This window comes from Manis javanica, chromosome 15, assembly GCF_040802235.1.
Source record: "Manis javanica isolate MJ-LG chromosome 15, MJ_LKY, whole genome shotgun sequence".
Lineage (NCBI taxonomy): Eukaryota > Metazoa > Chordata > Mammalia > Pholidota > Manidae > Manis > Manis javanica.
The window spans coordinates 47808031-47829214 of record NC_133170.1 but is presented as its reverse complement, the minus strand read 5'-3'; the positions used below and the strand labels follow the sequence as shown (position 1 = coordinate 47829214).

Below are 21184 nucleotides of genomic sequence, written 5' to 3'. Positions count from 1 at the left end.
ACCCTAAATAAATAAACGTTTGCATTAAGAGTGCAAGGTCTTTATAACTGAATCCAGGATCTGTTTTGTTTCAATAAGGCTTACATGGAATTTTCACGTTTGCAATTCAATCAGCCTTTCTTGAATATATGGATTGAACCTGTGTTTCTTCCCTGGCTCCATCCATCCTTGGTGACAAAGTAGAAAATTAGGGATTTATATAAGGAAAGGAAAATAATTTCAAATTGTTTAAGGAAATTTATGTATATTAGGGGACAGAATGATGCACGTTTTTCTGATTTTTTGTTCTTAGCATAGAAGTTCAGACTTTTCCACAATAAACTACACATGATTTTTCTGAAAACTCTAAAATTTACTATATGAAATCAGTGAACTTAAAATGTCAAGTCACCAATTTATTTGTCTTTAAATTGTATTAAGTACTTAAGAAACATCTCATGGCATCAAGCTCATCATTTCGTTGCCAAAAGATGTTTTCTGCTTGTCTATTTTTCAAACAATTTTCAAAAGGTACTTGAAAGTGCTCTTTTATTTATTGTCCAGAGAAAATGTTTTAGGTTTCTCTTCCTTGAATTTTGCCTTTTGGTTTGGCCAAACCCCATACAAATGAATGCCTTACAGACTAAGCACTTTGACCCACTGAGAGCTCAAACTCAAGTCAATTACTTAATATTTCCAAAGGAGCCCAAGGCCTCAGGCACATTCAGCCAGCTCAGGCATCCTGTGTTTGGCATAAGTTGAATTCTATCCAATTTAGTCTTGGATGATGGATTGTTGGAGTGGTCTTAAAAACTGAGTTAGTGTGTTTTCTGCAGAAGGTTTTAAGGGTATTGGGAACATGTTTGCATCATATGCATTACATGTGGTAATTTCCTACAGTGTCTTTGAACTCTCAATCCCTGCAGCTGGCTCTCAATGGGTATAATTCTTAAGCAGTTTAAGGGTCTTAATTTACACACCCTAGGAAATAGGACTGGATAACCCTTGACTTATTTCCCCCCCACTATAATTCTTCAGAAAGTCCATCCCCTGTACAAATAAATGATCATAGCAGAAATGGTATTAACTGTTCTAAAAATTAAGAATTACTTTGACCATACAAGCCAAAAATAGTTGATTTTGGAGTTTTTGCTTTCATTTTCTCACTGGCTCTCAGTAGTTGCCCTGTCCCAACTGCATGCAATATAAGTCCACTTTTAGAATTTAATTATTACAACTATTATTTTCCAAGAAAGGCCCAAAAGTGTTAAAATAACAACAGACTGGGTCATGAGTTGTCATGAACTTTGATATCAAGTGATCTTAATTTCCCTTCAATTCTCTACCAATTCCTTATTTGTGATCCCGGGCAAATGCAACCTCTTGAAACTTCATACTCAGCATTTGTCAAAGCAGGATAATTAGAGTGCCTGTCTTTTAGGGTTGCTGTGAAGATTAAATTCATTCTAAAAATATTGATCAAATGTCAGTTACATGCCTGGCATTTTTCTAGTTCCTGGGGAATACAGAAATGAGCAAAATGGAAGAAAGTCTCTGTGTTCATGAAGCTTACACACTAGTGGATGAGAAACAATAAAAATAATCAAGTCAAATATTGGATGTTAGAAGGTGATATGGAAAGAATAAGAGAAAAAGGAGAGTGATATGGAAGTTAAACAGATTGGCCTGAGAAGGCCTCACTGAGAAGGTGGCAGGAATGGGGCTTCTGAATCTGGGCAAGACAGTTTCCAATCCAGCGGACACAGTACAAAGGCTTCATGTTTGGGGAACAGCAGATGTTTCTTTAGGCTAGGGCGGATGCCCATCAAAGAGGTGATGAGTAAGGAAGGCAAGTGACAGTTGATGGCTGTAGGCTTTGCACGTTGTGAAAGGGACTTTGTCTCTTACACTAAGGAAAATGGGAGCCACTGAAAGGTTTTAAGGAAAGGAGAGCCAGATATGACTTCTCTAAGAGAAATAGTGTGGCCATTGTATTGAGAGTAAATGAGATATTACATGTAAGGCATTTAGCACAAGGCATGGCCCATGGTAAGCACCTGGAAACAGATAACTGCTATTATTACTGAGGGCAATATCACCATCATTCTCATCACTGGCACCATCACTGTTATTTATTTTGATGTTGAGACTGTTTCTGGCTCTTTAATCACCATGAGACAAATGCAAGAATGTGGGCTATTAGTGTTCCATTTGGGGCCCTTCCTTTATCTTGCACCCAGGTTAAATCACCAGAAGTGCTGGCGCCAGCAAATCAACACCTGGTGTTATTTTGCTCAAAGCACCATCAGCCATGTGGCCCAAACCCCCAGTACTTCAGCCACCCTGCCATTGCTTCAGTAGAAGTCCCCACTGCTTATGAGCCTAGGAAAACAGGTCCGGACAGAAGGGGCCAGCAGTGGTGTGGAAACCAGATGGAAAGCCCTTCTTCTGGCCATGGTATTTCGTTTGCATGCCTCTATTTCTGGCCCCAGCTTTCTCCTTGGGTCTCCTTTCGTTAGTTGTACTTCACCACTAAGTGGTGTGCGGGCAGGTGTAGGAACCATGATAATAGTGCCTTGCTCCTGCATAGCACCTTCTCTCCAGAACCTCAAAGTACTTCCTGTCCCTCTGGTCGCCACACATCCCCTATCTGTTGGTGCATCTAGGCATTGAATAGAGCACAAAATTAGGCACAGATTATTATTTTCCAAGGCTTGACAAACTCTAGTTTGAGCTGTGTATTATATACTGTGGGATCCCCTGCCTCCATTTTGTGTCTTCCATCTTGAATAAGAAGTTTCCCGCTCAAGCCATGCCCATTCCCATGGAAACCATGCCCAGCAACCTGTGCAACAGGACCCTGACCCTCCTCAGCCAAGGTCACAATAAACCACCCACCTTGGAAAGCCCCTAACTGTTCCAAAAGTATAAAAGCAAAAAGGGAACTTTGTTCAGGGTCTCAGACCGAGTCCTGTGTTCAGACGGGCCACTGAGACCCTAGTTCAAACTAGCAATAAAGACCTGTTTTGCTCTTGCATCTCGCGACTGAGCCTGGTGACTGCGGCTCCACACGGGGACTCAAGGAAACGGGGCACAGCAGTACATAGACAGAAACAAAGCTGACTTCTTAAGCTAGGATGGTTTATGCAATGACTATGGCGTGTTTTTACCAAGGCATCTGTAGGGGTAGCATTTATAAGAATCAGACTTTGAGGGGGTCATGGGGCCCCAAATGAATGACTTTGGCTCTGTTGAGCTTCCTATATCCCTTAACAGGTGCACACACACACACACACACAAACACACACAGCCTACAGGTGTAGTTTATTTTACTTGCACAGTTTTTTTCAAACATCTAAATTTGTTGACATTATTTATTATAAAACTCTAGGTTTCAAGGTTCTTTTTCACAAATTAGAGCATTTGGCACTCCTCTGCCCAAATTTCTCCATGGAAACCATCAGCTGGAGCTGTAAGAACCAACCCAGTGCTGTTCAACCTTGACTGCACATCAGAGTCACATGAGGCCCATATCAAAAATACTGATGCCCAAGCCCCTCAGCAGACCAATTAAAACACCTTTTTCAACAACAGCAGTAGCAACAGATGTTTACTGAGTGCATATTTTGTACAAGAAACTACCCTGGGAAGAGATCTGATACATGAAATATATTCATAGTGGGAATATAGAACATACCTAAAAGTGGTAATAATCCAGCACATAAGATGTAAACTACACTAATTCCAAGTGAGGTATAGAGAGCAGTAGTTCTAACTTTGTTGCCTATTAGAACCACCTGGGGATTTTTGAAAAATCCTGATGCCTGGGTTCACTCCTGGCCAATTAAATTGGAACTGAGAAGTGAGAATGGAACTTGTGCATCAGGATATTTTAAAGCTCTCCATGGGATTCCAGTGCACAGGAACATCACAGAACCAGGGATATGGAGCAGTGCATCTCAAATTTTAAAATGAATATGTATCACGTGAAGGGTCTTATAAAACTGCCACTCTTGATGCAGTAGATCTGGGCCGGGGGCTGAGGGTCTGCATTTCTAATGTCCTTTCAGATGATGTTGACATTCTTGGGAAGGAGGCCTAATTTGTGTGGCCAGGATGTGGGGATGAAACTTTGCTACCTTGTAGCTCTGTGACCCCTTGCACTGTTCAGCTCATCACTGAATCATCATCTCGGCTGTAACATGGGCATAACAGTTCCCACCTTTGAAGCACTCTTAGGTTAAATGCAATGATAAACATGTATAAAGTAGAGAGTCAATAAACGCTGCTGTTATCTCTGAAATTTAAAAGAGGAGATAATCAAGGAAGGCACACAACAATTACCAGGGCATATCTTTAGAGAGTCTCTGAAATAAGGCCGTGGATCAATAGAAAAAAGAGCCAGCCCTGGTGTTCTTTGTAATGAGTGACTGAGTTGCACAATTAATCCTCAAAACACGTACTTCTAAGAATCCCAGCCACCTTGACGCTGCCATGTTAGCGAGGCTATATCTAGGAACTCTGGGAGATAATCCCCACTGAGCTCAGCCTTCCTGTCACCAGCTGCCAAAGTGTCCTGCATGGGACTGTAGCTCTCTTGTACCTCCCGCACAGCCCAGCCCAGCCACCAGCTGAGTGTCACTGAGTGTGCGCAACGAACCGTGGGTGAAAGCAGAGGAGTCAGGCAACCAAGACCTGCTTGAATTCTCAACCCACAAAACTCAAGAGATGTAATAAAATGGTTTTTGTTCAGGCACTAAACTTTGGGGTGGTTTGCTCCACATTAATAGATAACAGAAAAGAAGATTTCATTTTAGTTTCGGCATAAGGGTCATCTTAATTCTTGTTACTGAAAAAAAGTTAAAGTCTGTTTGTGCATGTTAAAGAAGTCAGGGGAGCATAAAGACCATTTAAGAGTCAAGAGAGCTGGGTTATTGGATTAATGTCAGCTCTTCCTAAACAAATCCATAAAACAGTCTGATCTCAATAGTGAGGAACTTCTTGGAGTGTGGGGTAACTGGTTCAGTGGCTTCTGATGTTCTTATGGAAAGACAACCATGTGAGAACTGATGGGAAAATTGTGGTGGGAAGAGGACAAAGAGGAGAACCTAGTCTTACTCAGACATTAACATACACTACAAAGCAAAGGAGGTTAAGATAAATTAGTACCAGCACAGGAATAGGCAGGGAAATTAGCAGAACAGAGACCAATATAGATGTAAATATTTATAGGAATTTATTATATGATGAAAATGGCATTGAGAACAATGAAGAAAGCACAGATTATTCTTTAATGAATGTTGGGTCGACTGGCTGACTATCTGGGAAAAAATAACAAAGCTGAATACATAGCCACTAGTTATGCCAAAATAAATTCCAAATGAATCAAAGATTCCAATGTAAAAATAAGCCATGCAAGTACCAGACAAGTTTTTAAAAAGAACTCTGGAGTGCATAAGGTCTTTCTAAGGAAGACACAACACTCAAGAGCTACAAAGGATATATATGTTAACTGTTAGTATATAGTAACTAAACATGTCTTCATGGCAAGAAAAAAATACAGTCAACAAAGTCATAACAAACACCACACTGGAAAATGTATTAACAACACAAATGACAAATGAGGGCTCATTTAATTTCTTTATAAAGGACTCTTATAAATCAATGAGAAAAAGACCAATAATCCAACAGTTAAATGTGCAAAGCATTCATTCACTTGCTCATCAAGAATCTGCTGAGCCCCTATAAGGAGCCAGTTACAGTGCTCTGTGTTAAGGACAAAGCAGTGAATAAAACTAAGCTCCTGGTCCCACTGAGCTTCCATTCTACTAGGCAGATACAATGACAAAAATGAGCAAGCAAATACCTCCTCTTTCAGGTAGTGATAAATGCTGAAAAGGAGATTAAAGCAAGGCAAGGGGATAACGATGGGGAGTGGCTGCTAACAGGAAGTTTTCAGGAAGAGAAACAAGTGAAAGAAGTTTATGAAAAGATGCATCCAATTAAAATGCACTCACATAGCAGAGCATCTCCTGTAGTACCAAAGAATGCAAACAACCTAAAAGGATGTCACTAAGGGGATGGTTTAATAAATTATAAATGGAATAAGTTCAATGGAATTCTACATGACCCATTCAGAAGAAGAAAGGACATTCGAATGTATCTGCATAAAAAGAGTTCCAATTTATAGCCAAACAAAATGAGCAAAATAGGTTTATAAAATGAACCTTCTATGAAAAAAAAAGATACTGCTATATATGCATGTGTATGCAAAGAACATTTCTGGGAGGATAAATCAGGCTTTACTGATGGTGGTCAGCTCTAGGAAGACACATTTTCCATGGTATATTATTGATCTGTAAAAAATTTTTTTAAGTACACATATGTTTTACATCTGTTCTAACAATACAAGACACAGGGATTCCAGTTCTGGCACAAGTTTAAGACTGAAAAATCACTTTACCTGTTGTGCCCCTCACTTTCCCCAAGTGTGAAAAGACAAATTTGAATGAAATTATCTCTAAACATTGCTTTAAGCTTTGAGATTTTGAGCCTGAAATATGGGTGTTTTTCCGCATATTATTCTCTACTAAAGAGTTTTTAAAAAAATACATGAAAGCAAGTAGAAGAAAAACAGACTATAAAAATTGGTCTGGGGCTATCAGCCCATTTTCTTTGATTTCAATCTTTAGCCAGGTCCTGAAGTAAATAAAAGCCTTATATTTTGGTTAAATTATTGACCATAGGTCACTGAGAATAGTAGCTAGGTGCTGAAAATTTGTAATGTAGAAACTTCTATACATTGCCAAATGATCATTTATTCTATGTCTTTATGTCCTATAACCCATTTCTCAAGAAGACATGTTTTAGGACCGGGGCAGTCAGAGCCAGGGTTGCTGTGGGGTGTCTGACATGCACCCAGGGTAAGGAAAGCCTCTAGGACTTTTGGGCTTGTTCCTCCCTATTTGCATATTCAGTTGACACCATCATATCTGACTCTACCGTCTACCAGCTTTGACAATGAATTCCCATTCAGTTGGATTTTTACTAATAATCTCATCTTAAAATAATGACGTTTACTAATAAATGTCATCTATTTATTGCATAATGATTCAAGTTGTTGACTGAGTAGTAAAAATGCCTATTGAGAATTTACCCTCAGGAGCAGTCCTAGGTTGGCGGTGCCTGAATAGCAAGAAAGAAAAGAATGTCCCTTTCCACATCCCCCTGCAAGTGGGGTGGGGCACTGAGGCCCTTAGTGGACAGAAGGCCACCATTTCTGGAGTTTTGAAGCTTTGAGAGACCTTTGTCATCCTCCTCAGCTCTTCTTATCTGTGGATCCCACGCGTGGTCTTCAAGGGGTCCATAAACCTCCAAGGAGCAGTGTGTGTTCCAGCACCTTTCTGGAAATAAGTCAAAGCTGCCCCCACGAAGATGGCTGCACTAGATTCTCAAAGGGATGCATGACCCAAAAAGGTTAGGGGCCCACTTGCCTTCAGGGTCGCTGAGATTGCTCAGCAACTCCATCAGGGCAGTGCTGGAGCTCTCCAGGTCCCTGGGAAGGGAGGAGGAAATTGGCGAAGTGCGGAATGCAAGAGACCTAAGCTAAACTCTACCTGTCACATCCTTGCCTTGTTACCTTGGAAAAGTTACTTGGTCAAGCTGAGCCTCAGTTTTCTCAATTCAGAAATGGGCTTAAGACATCACTCCTCTGGTGGAAGGAGCCAGAATAGTCTTTGCTAGCTGCCTTGGCACCTCCTTGTTAGAAATGCAGAATCTCGAACTCCACTTAGATCTACTGTGTCAGAATCTAAATGTTCTTTTTCTTTATTAAAGTATTGTTGGTATACAATCTTATGTTGGTTTCAAATAGACAACACAGTGGCTCAATGGTCACTTATTATTAAATCCTCACCCCCTCTAGTGCAGTTACTATCAATGTAGTAAGATGTTACTGAATCATTGACTGTAATTCATTACAGAATCATTCTCCATGCTGTACTACCATTGCCATGACCAACTTATATTGTGATTGTGAATTATGGTGCCCTTTATTCCCTTCACAAGATACCACATAATCTAGATTAGCTGATGTCTAAATTATTCATTAAAATAAGGCTTTTGATATGTGTCTAGATTTCAAAATGCATTGACTTCCAAGTCCCAGTTTTCATCCCCACCACATTCCCAGTTCTCTGGCTGGTTAACCTGAAGTTGGTCATTATCAAGAAAAGAATTTTACTTCCATAAAGCACCATGTAGAGAATGATTTGCATGCAGGCTGCAAGACTGTGTTAACAAATGTTGTTTATTTCCTACACAGACCCTCTAAGCCAGCCTGCTAAAGTAGGTAGGTTATATTTACCTTGCAGTATGTTAGTAAGACCTAAAGCGGGTACATAGGGTGAGAGGTCTAGGAAACACGTCTTGTGAAGCCCTTCAGATCATAGACTCCTGAGACGAATGTCACCAGAGTTATATCTTCCAGCCAAGTATCAAATGCAAACAAACAAATACAAGGAAAGAAATTAAAAGAAACTCCAACATTTCGTCATCCCAGAAACCAGCAATGCTGGTCACAAACCTAAAGTTTAGGGGTTTCCAAAGTAAGCCCCACTCCTGTAGACATGAAAACTCCTACAAATCCCCAAGCTGTCTGGGGTGTTTGTGTGTGTGGGTGTGTGGGTGGGTGTGTGAGAACATATTGTGCACACCCTTTTTCCCTTCAGTGAATGTACTGAACCTCACTTCCCAGCTGACCTCCCCAGCTGGCCCTACCCTCCAATAGGGCTGGGGAGGAATTTGAGGGTGGAGAAAATGATGTTTCTGTACCATGAAACCCGTGTTCCCCACCTTGCTCTCTTTTTGCCCTCACTCTTAGATGCTTCAGTGTGTTTTTCCTAAAACAAGGATAGTCTCTTACATAACCACAGTAGACTTATCAAATGTAGGAAATTCAACATGAGACTATTATTTAATTGACATCCTGTATTCAAATGTTGTCAGCTGTCCAGTAATGTTGTTGAGAGCGTGTTTTCCCCAATCAGGAACCAGTCCCCACTACAATGTTGCACTGAGTGGTCATGTCTGTTTAGTCCCCTTTTTTCTGAAGCAGTTTTTTAGCCTTTCTGTGCGTTTCTTGACATTGGCATTTTTGGCGGTTCCAGGCCAATTCTAGAATATCTCTCAGCTTGGATTTCTTATGTTTACTCAAGATTGGATCCAGGTGGTGCCTTTTTGGAAGGAATACCACAGTAGTGATCTTGTGTCTTTCTCAGAACATTGTATCAGAAAACACGATGTTGGTTTATTCTACTATTGGTGATGTTTGTTTTGATAGCTTAGTTCATTAAGGTGCTGTCTACTAGGCTTTCCCATTGTAAAGGTGCTATTTCCCTGTTGGTAATTAACAGGTAATTTGGAAGGAAATACATTAAGACCGTCCAAATGCCATTTTCCTCCTCAAATTTTTACCGAGTTTTAACATCCAGTGATGGTGGTATAACTTGATCATATTTATTAGCTGCCATTCAACTCCAAGGAGGAGCTTTCACTTCTCTACTATTTATCTTCTCATGTATTTATTAATTTCAGTGTGGACTTACAGAGAAACCCTTCAGCCTTAGCTCCTGAGCCTTCAGTGATCTCCTTCCTCGGGAATCCCTGAGAACCAGCTGGAGCTCCATGGAGCAGGCTGGTAGCTGCCAGAGGTGGGGCCACGGGAGGGTGGATGTTCATGAAAATTTTCACAGCTTAAGGAATTAGTAATCTTATTTCCAAACTAAAGTTTTTGTTTAACCTGGAAGTTTGGCTCTCTTCACTTGTACCCACAGGTTGGCACTGTAATCCTTTCTTTGAGAGCAGAAACCCATACAGAACAAACCTCAGCCCCCTCTGCCCTTCCGTGCAGGTTCCCTTCACTCCCCTTTGGTGGGTCCTCTCCATGGCCCACATGTCACTTGCAAAGTCAATAGTAAATGTCTCAGTCTGTCTAAGGACTGGAAGATGTCACAGTGTTGAGAAAGTTTGCCTTCCCGGTACAAACCAGAAAATCCAAAGGTTAGGTCATAACAACTCTTTATTTCTCGTGTGTTTTTTCCAAGTAAACATGTTACTATCCAATTTGTGACAACACCTGAAGTTCCTTTGAAACTCTCTATTTAGAAACTTTAACTGAGAACAGGGTGTAAGACTGCCATATTGGAGGTGGTGTACCCATCTATGTTAGCAAGAAATTGTTTTAAAAATTTAACAGAATTGGGCAAGAAATTGAGGTAGCTTTGTTGCCAAAGTCTCAGTATTTACAGTTTGCTACATGGACTCTGTTTATTTGATTTCATTTTATCTAAATTAAGGAATAAAAAAAGCAAACTTCTTAATTGATTAAGTGACTTTCTAGTAAGGTTTTATAGGAGTTTTTCTTTTTTTTTTTTCCATACAGAATTATCTGTCCAATATGTAGAGTCAGAGAAATAAATGATAAAACAGATTAACCTGCCTGTTACAAAATAACTAGAAAGCATGTGAAAATGAAGACATTTTGTATGTGTGCTGGTGTGCCTGCTAGACTAATTCTGACTGTCCTATGGTCCTAGCTGGAACATGGCACCTCCATTCTCTGTACTGCCTTCATTTTCTTTCCAAATAGCTGGAGAGATAACTATTGCTCACTTTTGCCTGTAACCTGCTGGGTGAAGGACTGGGGAATTATGCCCAGGGATTCCATAGTGCATGTGACATTTATGTTACCCAGGTGGGCATTCAGCGAGGCCATCTAAACCTTTAGTGTTATTTATAAGCTGCAGTTTTAAATTAATCCATACAACCCACATGAAAAAAATACACGAGAAGAAGAGGGTTTTTTCCAAGTTGATCATCCTTCATGCAAATATATCCGGAGAGCAAGAACCCATGGTTCACTTTTGCTTTGCATAAGATTCACTGGTACGGCCAGTCTTCCTTTTCTGTTAGAAATTTAACTCCTGAAGTTGTTATTATGGAGAAAATGGACAGTTTCCAGCTATTTATTAATCAATGAATGAACAAACTAGAATTTGTAAAGAAATGCATTATTACATTTTTCATAGTAGTTTTCATTTAGCTAGTTGTAAAAAGCAATCCTTGCCTGTGGAAGAAGTTGGAAAAAGAAAAGAAGAAGACATTTAATATTCATTAAATTTAATGTTCATTCTCGATTTCACTAGCCTGTATTTGTAGCTCCTCTTTACATTTTGGAGTGTTTCTTCCAAATTTGTTGCTTTGCATATGTTATATATATATACTATATGCATTAAAAAGGTTGAATTCATATTTCATATGTGTGGTTTTTTTCATTCTTTTTTTACATTTTATGTTTTATTATAGTTATTTCTCACACTGTGATTTGTAGGTACCAGTTTTAATGGCTGTCTGATTACTTTTTAAAAGTATTTCCCCCAGTTTGAAACTTATAGGCTGCTACTGCTACTGCTACTGATATGAATTACGTAGTACTTCATACTACAAAGGCAAGTATTTCTAGAGACATCTATCCATGTAAACCTTAGTCTGCATTTTGTTCTCCTTGGGAACATCCATGCTCTCTTGCAGCTAAAGCAGAAATAAAGCTTAGGATCCATTTCCTAGGAAGAAATGACCCATCTCAACCTTGTTAAATTCCTTGTTATTTGTGACCCTTTTTTGCTAAAGGAATGACCAGTCACCCTCACATCCCTCTTTAGCCTACAGCCCTGTCCTCATGAAAACAACATAACCAAATTTGGACCATGGTCCTTGGCCCAAAGCATGTTTTCCTTTCTTTGGGTGTGAAAGATAAGCCAGAATGGCGACTTGCCCAAAAGTGATACAAGAACTTTTTGCAGGGAAAGTCTTGTTCATGAGGACCTGAGAGAGCACTTTAAAATGCAAGTTTTATTAAGGTGAAATTTGTTTCTGTGTTAGAAAGATAAGGATTTCCACATGCCTGGACGAGTTCCTTCCAACCTGTTTGCTAGCTCTTCTGCCGACACACGATTCCAGTGGCCAGAGAAAGACTTTACACCCCGGGAGGAGAGATAAAGGAAACTTAAGACCATGAAAGCCTTTATCACAGCGATGCACATAGATGCTCACACCATTCTTTTTTGTTCGTTACAGAATCCTTGTTCCTCTTTCAAAAAGTGTCTTTGTGTTTCTCAGAATGAGCTGGCTCTCTCTCCCCCAGCTGTCGGAAATGCAAGAGACCCTCAAGGAAAGCAATAGTGTATAAGGTTCCCTGTGAGATTAGCGGGGAGCTCCCTCCCGTCCCTTAGAAACAGCCCCCACCTGCTCTCCTATACGCTGAGGGGGCAGACACTGTGCGGGGGCACAGGACGTGTCTGTCATGCAGTTATGGAGCCTCCTGTGGGCACAGAAACCTGACCCGGCACCTCAGAAGGACCTTTCTCTCCTGGCTCCGCCCTAATTTACAATGTGACTTTGAAAGTGTTTCCTAAGGTCTTGTTCTTGTTTTTAATTTCCATTTCCCTGATAAATAACGAGGTTCAGCCCTTTTTTTATATGCTAGTTTGCACTTGAATATCCTCTCATGTGGGGATATTTAAGTCTTTGGGCCGTTTATGGCATTGCCCTGTCTTTTTCATAGTGATTTATAGGAGGTCTGTATATATCTGAATAGGGTTCCATTGTCAGCCATACATATTGTGAATATTATTTTGCATTCTTCATTCTCACAATAGTGAACAGAAATTCCTAACTTTAATTTCTTATTTTTCCTTTATTGCGATTTATTTCCTTTTTTGTTTGTTTCCTTTTTCCTTTAGTTATTTCCTTTTCCTTTACTGTTAGTGTTCTTCATGTCCTGTTTAAAAAACTGTCCTGTTCACTCTAAAATCATTAATATATTCACCTATTTACCTTTTACATTTAGATCAACAGCCTATCTGTAATTGGCTTTTCTATATCATGTGAAGTTAACCCACCACCACTTATTCAAAACTCTACTTATTTAACTTCTCTTACTGCAATGTAGTGTCACCTTCATTGATCAGTGATAATGTATGGGTGGGTCTGTTTCTGGACTCTTGAGTCCTTTTGATCTATTTGTCCTTGTGTCAGTGGCGTTCTATGTTAATTAATGTACATTAATAATACAGTAACTGGTAGTGCTAAATCCTCTCATGTTCTTTAATGTTGTCTTAGCTATTCTGGGCTCATTGCTTTTCCACATAAATTTTAGAATTAGTTTACTAGCTTCCTCTAAAAAATGCTCATGTGATTTTGAATCGCTATACTAATTTAGGATTATATTAAATGAAATCCTTTATTACAGTGATGCACATAGGAACTATATTGAATTGCTATACTAATTTGAGGAAGAACTGACATCATTACAACATGGATCTTCCAATCTGTGATCATGTACTCCCACATTCCTCTTTATTTTCAGTAAGGTTATGTAGTGTTCTATGTAGAGGTCTTGCAAATCTTTTTTCCTTAGATTTTATTTTTAGATGTTTGATATTTTTTTACTAATATAAATGTTATATTTACGAGATTTTATTTTATTGTTGTTGACATATAGTAATCCAGTTGAATTTTGTATTTGTTTTTATATCCAGTGACCTGGATAAATTCACTTACTAGTTTTAATAACTTCTCTGTAGATTATTTTGGTTTTTCTCATGCATAGTTATGATGTCAGAATAATCATAGTTTTATCTCTTCCTTTTTTTCAGTCTTTTTATTTCTCCCTTAATGCAGTGGCTAGGACCTCTCATATAATGTTGAATAGAGATGGTTATAGAAAGTATCCTTGAATTTTTTCTAGTCTAAGAGTAAAGCTTTAAATATTCATCATTAAGTAAGATGTTTGTTATAGACTCTTATCAGATTAAGAGTTTCCCTCCAATCCTAGCTTGCTGAGTATTTTTACTGTGAATGAATTTGAACAATATCAAATGCTTTTTTGTGCATCCATTGAGATAATCATATATTTCTGTACATTTTTCTATTAATAGAATGTTATATTCTGATTGATTTTCCAATATTAAGTCAATCACCTATTTCTAGAATAAATCCCTCTTGCTCATAATGTGTTTTTCTTTTAAATATGTCTCAGGATACAGTTTGCTAATATTTTGTTTAGTATTTTTCTCCTTAATTCATAAGGGAGATTAGTTTGTAATTTTCTTTCTTGTAATGTTCAGTTAGGGGATCAAGAGTGTGCCAGTTTCATAAAATAACTTTCTTATGAGGTAAGACATGATCCCTCTTTTTCTGTATTCTAAACAAACTTTTTAAGATTGGTGTGTTTTTCCCTTAAGTGTTTGTTAAAATTCACCAATAAAGCAAATTGAGACTGGAGAATATTTTGTGAGGAAAAATTTTAAGTACAAAGTCAATTTCTTTAATGGATAAGGACTATTCTTATTTCTATTTTTTTTCTTCCTGTTCTAGTAAACTTTTTAATGGTTTATCCACTTCATCAACATTTTCAGATATTGACCAGGTGTTCATATATCCTCTTAGCTTTTTAATATCTGTAGAATCTATATTGATTTCTCTTTTTCATTCCATGTCTGTTACTTTTTGCCTCCTCTTCTTTTTTCCTTATTAATCTGGTTATAGGCTTATTGATTTTTATTAGCATTTTCAAAGAAGAAATTTTTAGCTTGGGTTATTTTTTCTATTGCATCTGTGTTTTCCATATCATTACTTTCTAATTATTATTTTCTTCTTTCTACTTTTGTTTTTAATTTGGTATTACTTTCATGACTTCTTTAGATAGATCTTAAGTCATTGATTTGAAAATCAATGAAGGCTATCTTCTTTTCTAATAGATGTATTTAAGCGTACAAATTTCCCTCCAATAACACTTTTAGCTGCATCTCACATTTTGATATGTCATATTTTCTTCATATTTCAGCTCTTAATATTGTCTAATTTTTATTGTGCTTTGACTTTAACCCATGGGATAATTAGAAGTGTATTGCTTAATGTCAATCATTTGTGTATTTTTTAGTTATTGTTTATTATTGATATTAGTTTAATTCCACTATGTCTACAGAAAATATGCCTATATGATTTAACACTTTCCCAAATTATTTTGGGGCATGGTAGATTTTGGCATATATTTACTGTGCACTCTATGTATTCTGTAGAAGTTGGCTGCAATGTTCTAAGGAGAATAAGTTAAATTTATTTATCATATTATCCAGATCTATATCCTAAGTCACTTTAAAAAGAACGTTCTACCAGTTACCGAGAGGTACACTGAAATCTCCCACATAGATACTGGATTTCCTTACTTCATTTTTTAGTTCTGGGCAATATTGGCTTTATATATTTTGAGACTTTGTTATCAGGTACATTCAGATTAAGAATTGTTATGTCTTTCTATGAGTTGATTATTTTATCATTATGAAATATCTCTTTTTATCTCTAGTGCAATATATTATTTTTACATTTTTTTTGGTGCCTACTTTAGAAATAGCAAGTTGTATCACTAATTTATTAGCATGTAATATACATTGTGACCTGGACTACTTTCCAGAAAATGCAAGGGGCTTAGAACATTTTAATTCCATTTACCACTCCAACCTTCTGTGTTATTATTCCTTATATTTAAAATTTACATGCATCTTAAAACTACAAGGCATCAGAATTATTGTTTTAAGTAATTGATATTCATTTAGATTTGCTGCATATTTACCGTTTTGGTTATACATCATTGTTTCCTGTATTTCCAAGCTCCCATCTGTATCTTTATCCTTCCGCCTGAAGCATGCTTTTTAATATCCTTTTAGTGCTGATCTGCTAGCAGAAAGTTCTTTTAGGATTGCTTGTCTGCAGAAGTCTTTATTTCATCTTCATTCTTAAACAGCTTTATCGAGGTCTAGTTGGTATAAATAAACCGAGTGTATTAAAAATACAGAATTTGGTGAGTTTTGACATATGTCTATGCTGTCAAAACATCACCACAATCAATATAATGAACATATCCACTGCCCCTAAAAGTTTCTTTATGCCCCATTTTGTTTCTCCAAATGCAGAGCATGACTTTGCAGGCACATAGAACAAACCCATCTTTTCCTGGGCCTTTGCACTGGCTTCAGCATGAAAGTAAACAAGTATCTTCCAAGTTCCTGAGGCAACACAGTAATCACTGTAGCATTGAACTACTGATAACATGTTTATATGTACCAGGCACTGTTCTAAGTACTTTATTATACATTTTAATATTTGATTTATTCAGTTGAATCCTCATCAGGACTCTCTGCAGTAGGTATCATTTTTAAGCCCATTGTTCAACTGAGGAATAGGAGGTGAGGGCTGAAGCTCTCTAAAAGCATGCTTCAGTGCAGGATCATACATGTGCACCTTTGGCCTGGTGGAAGTGCTGTACCCGGAGATTCACCAGTGTCTCAGCATTAAACACAGATACATTAGTTTCAGTCCCGTTGTCTTATTTTTATTTTGGAAAATCTGGAAAATATAGGGAAGTATACAGGATACAGTTTAAATCACCATTAACCCAGCCACCCCAAAATGACCACTGTTACATGTGTCACAGATTAAAACATACTTTTTGTATGTATATTAATTGTATATCCTTTGAGCCTTTTGCCATCATAGATAATACCACATGAATATCTTTGTCACTGAAGCTTTGTTTAAGCTATAATCACTTAAGATAAATTCTGAGAAGTAGAAATGCTGAATAAAAGAATGAGAAAAACTTGAAGCTTTTGGTGTGTCCCTAGTGTTTTACTAGTTGGCAGGCAGGGTGGGGGGAGGGCACACAGTAAGAGGACGCATGTCAGGGAAGTCACATGTAAGAAAGAATATTCCAGTACCAGGCTACTAGCAAGAAAGCCACCATGGGATCTCTGACATAATGATTCCGTGGTATCTGTTTCTTTTGTTCGTTTTAGAAAGAGAAAATGGATTTTCATTTTTTTAAGTAAATAGCTCTCTTTAGGTAGATAGCATTGAATTTGGACATATATAGCCATTTATTGTTTGTTGTTCTTCCTGTTATTGTGTTGCTCCAAGTCCAGTTGTGTTCACTAGGTGAAAAGAATCATTATGAAGTCCTTTCTGCTGTCTAATCTGGACTAACATCCTCAAGGGCCAGACAGCTATTGCTCCTTCACAGGTAGCGGTTTCCCTACCAGGCTTTGTCTGGAGATCCTCCGGGGGTGGTTCTCTGGAGTGATGAATGCCACCTTTGTTTAAATGGGTAGGAGGGAGAATAATCTAATTCTACCGAAGAAAGAAGGCAGTAAACTGATCCGCTGTTTCCATTGCTTTTGGAAAAAGAACACTAAATGACAGCAGAGTTGAATAGCATGATACTTGCACGGTATAAATTACCCGGTGGAAGAGATGCATTGAGGGGAGTGCAGGTTTGATCTCTGCCTTTCAGTTTTCAGTCATTGTCGACCAAGTACAAAAGTTGGCTCAGCAAACCTTGACTTTATCTAGGATACCAGGGAGAGAGCCAAGAGGTTTTTTTTTTTCCGCTGCTAAATTGCTCAGGATTGTGTGGATATGTTTCCATTGGTGAATAAAATCAGAGTACTTTCGTCATTTTGCTACAGTACTGTTTTTCAAACAGTGGGCTGGACTTTTTAGTGGGTAATGAAATCAATTTAGAAGGTCATTTTTAAAGTTTCTGTAGAGAAATAGTGTATAAAATAGAGTAGACTAGAAAAGAATTGAATGGAATATAATATCCAAGTTGACCACATGAGGAAGGATATTATTTTATGGAACTTGTGTTTTAATGAGATACACATACACATATCATTATATATGTACACGTGTTACAGATTAAAGCATACATTTTGTTGTACATCCTGGTCAAATAACTACTGTTAGAAATTTCTTCCATTAGTGATGGGCTGTTGTTCTTTTTCCATTTCTCTGAGAATATTTTTGTATATAAACAATTTTCCAAAAGTTGTTTTTTCTGGAATTGAGCAGCTCTAATGTTGGAGTTTGGGGTTGAGGTAAGCAGCGAAAGCCTCCATATTGATATGGACAACAATTACCTTCTTGCTGATCAAAATTCCTAGTAGAAAAAACTTTGGTGAATCTGAAACTGTCTTTATCATGGTCCTATATAGAAACAACTCTGATAATTGCATCTCTTCTCATATGTCAGATGAACAACACACCAAGGTTAGAAAGTTACCATAGTGACATTCAAATGCCAACCCGAGGTCACCATACTTTGACATAGGACTCATGTTAATACTGTATGCCTATTTGCCAGTGACTGGAATTAAGAATTTATTGAACAAGTCACTGGTTGATTGTGATGACGTGTTGATTTTAAAACTTTACTATGATAATTCAATAATATAATAAGTTTTCATGTATGCAAAGTTTCTTTCCCACCCCACAGTTCAGCTTCATTCACATCTCTGTAAATTGCTTTGAGCTAATATTAAGCGTATTCGTGAACTTGGATTAGATCTAGCTAGTGGCCCAATTGTATGTAAGTAAGTTTCCCATAGGTGAGAAATATGCATACAGATACAGACAGACATACAGATCATATCAGTATATGATACATTTTGCCAGTTATACCCATTCATTGGTATTTCATGCTTATGAAACTAAAGAGCAGTAAATAAAAACAGTTGCTCTAGAAAAAGGCAGTGGCCACCTGGGGTGCTATTTGAGGATTTGGCAATTGTGTGTGGGCTCAGATGTAACGAAATGTTGCATCTAATTAGTAATATCAGGGATGAACAGGGGAGGAGGACAGTGGTGATATATGTGCCATGTGTTTATTTTGGAACTTTTCAATTTAATATATCTTTATGGTATCCTGGAAATGTGAGTTGCTTCCTCCATTTTATAGAAAGAAGGAAAGGAATAGTAGGTGGATGTAGCTCAGAGTTAAACCTTTTAGTATCTCTTACTTTTGCTGGATTTCCATTCACATCCATCTATTTATTTAGAGAGTGCCTCATAAATGTTTATGTCTTTTTAAGTTTTTCCTTCCCATTGGCACTGTTACATTTTTTATCCCATTTGAATTACTATAGGAGCTTTCTAGATAGTTTCTCTGCTTCCCGTGCTTACAGCTTTTGATAGAGTCATGAGCTCCACTGAACGCCACATAAAGCTACATCCAATCTCTCAGAAAACTGAATACTTATACCAACTCCCACCAATGTATTGCGGGGAGGAGGGTTGTAGATTCCTTGAGGTCTGCACTTAATTGCAAACCCCTCATCTAGCTGTGTTCCTCCAATCTATCCCTCAAATTTCTATCAGAGTATTATTCATAACACACAATATGAATCATATTACTCTGCTCAGAACCATTTCACTTCCGGTTGCCTTCAGAACAGAGTCCAGCCTGCTTGGATTGGAGTCCAAAATTTGCCAAGCTCACCTGCTGCATTGCTTTGTCTCCATACCTGTACCCTCCTTCCAAATACATAGCCTTCTAAGCCCATCTAGAATGCTTACTTGCTATTCCCCCTAATATTTCCTGCACTTTGCCCACACTTGCTGCTACGGGAACATCCTTTCCCTCACCTGCACCTGTTAGGCCCTTTCTAACCTTCGAGCCCAGCGTCTGCTCTGACTCCGTCATTTCTGTGGACGTAGCCCTCGGCTCTTCGTGGCGTCTTGCCCGTCAGGTGGTGTACTGGCCGGCTTGCCCTCTGACCCCCTCCTTGTCCTCCCGTTCCATCGCTGCTAGGCTGCCCCCTGAGGGTTGTGCTGCCCAGGTTCCTGAGTCAATTGGCTCCCATCTGGGCTCAGCCACAGAACAGCCCTAGAGGGGGAATGGAGACTGAACGAGGGAGAAGCCAGGGTGTTTCTTCCCCACACCGCCTCAGAGAGTGTCTCTGATGGCAGTTCTGACTCCTCTAGGGCTGAGCTCCCACGAGAGAGGCCCTCGGAGCTTTCGGCTTCTGCTGGGTGGCTCTGGCCCCCGAGTTCCAGTGTCAGCACTTCTGTCCCTTGTCCCTATGGCTCAGGGATATCCTGCAGTTACTGAATTCCTGGATGCCACATTCCTCTGTTTGCCTTCACATCTTCACCTTCACCTGTGTGATCAATGTCTGCATTACAGTCCTTCTGTTTACATACTTAGACCAGTTTATATTTTCCTGGTTAAACCTTGTCTGATACAGCAGACATTTGGTAGATATCTGCTGCATTTTATTACCTAATTTTAAACCATCTTCTATGTGAGCCTCCTTTTTACTGAGTAAAGAGTAAGTTCCGTATCAGTTACCTATTGCACAATTAGCATTACATGGGGTTACCTTGGGTAGTTACCAATTGCCTCAAAATCCAAGGGTTTGAAATAATTGGCATTTATAAGTCCAAGAATCTGAGGGTGGGCTGAGTGTTTCTTTCACTTCAAGTTGGGCCCACTCATGTGTCTGTGGTCAGCTGCTGGTCAGCAGGCAGCCCTGCTCGCCCTGCCAGGGGTGTCTCCTGTGCTCCCTCCGGGGCTTGGCTGACCTAGGCTGGTCTAGATTGGCCTTGGCAAAGGCAATTGACGTGAGTCAACTCTGTTCCGTGTTTGTCAATCACGACAGGCTAGCCCAGACACGTCCTCATGGCAATCACAGAGAACAAGGGAACACACAGAAGCATAGCAAAAACTTTTTCAAACTTCTACAGGCAGTATGCCTGCTAATATTTCATTGACCAAAGCAAGTCACATGACCAAAACCAGAATCAAAGGGAACAGGAAAAGAGATTGAACCTCTTTAGTGAGAGGAACTGCAAAGTCACATGACAAAAGGGCAAGCCTCAGGGGTGAAGAATGTAGGCCATTAATGCAATACAATCAGGCAGTCTCCAGCTCCATAGATTTGATGAAGCCTGGGAATAAAAAAGAGATGATGATAGATAGATAGATAGATAGATAGATAGATAGATAGATAGATAGATAGATAGACAGACAGACAGACAGGGATAGGTGACATTAATTTTTTTGCCACAATATTAAAACTTTTACAATGAAACTTTGTGATAAAATGCACATTATGCATTTGCTAGTTTGTTCTGTACATAGTTACTGACTGAAACAAAATAGACCAAGTCAAGTACTGTTTATAAATAACATATTAATAAACCAAGTTAAAAAGGACTTTATTTATCCTTTAACCTTCAATTTCCATTAATTGGGCACAGTCATGGGAAATTGTGCCAGCCTCACCTCAGGTCAGATGGCTTAACAAAA

At 38.7% G+C, this 21184-nt stretch overlaps 1 protein-coding gene across 15 annotated transcripts in view; it reads left to right on the top strand.

The window, feature by feature from the left end:
* THRB (thyroid hormone receptor beta) overlaps positions 1-21184 on the top strand; it is a 368089-nt gene that overhangs the window by 121980 nt on the left and 224925 nt on the right. The window lies entirely within an intron of this gene.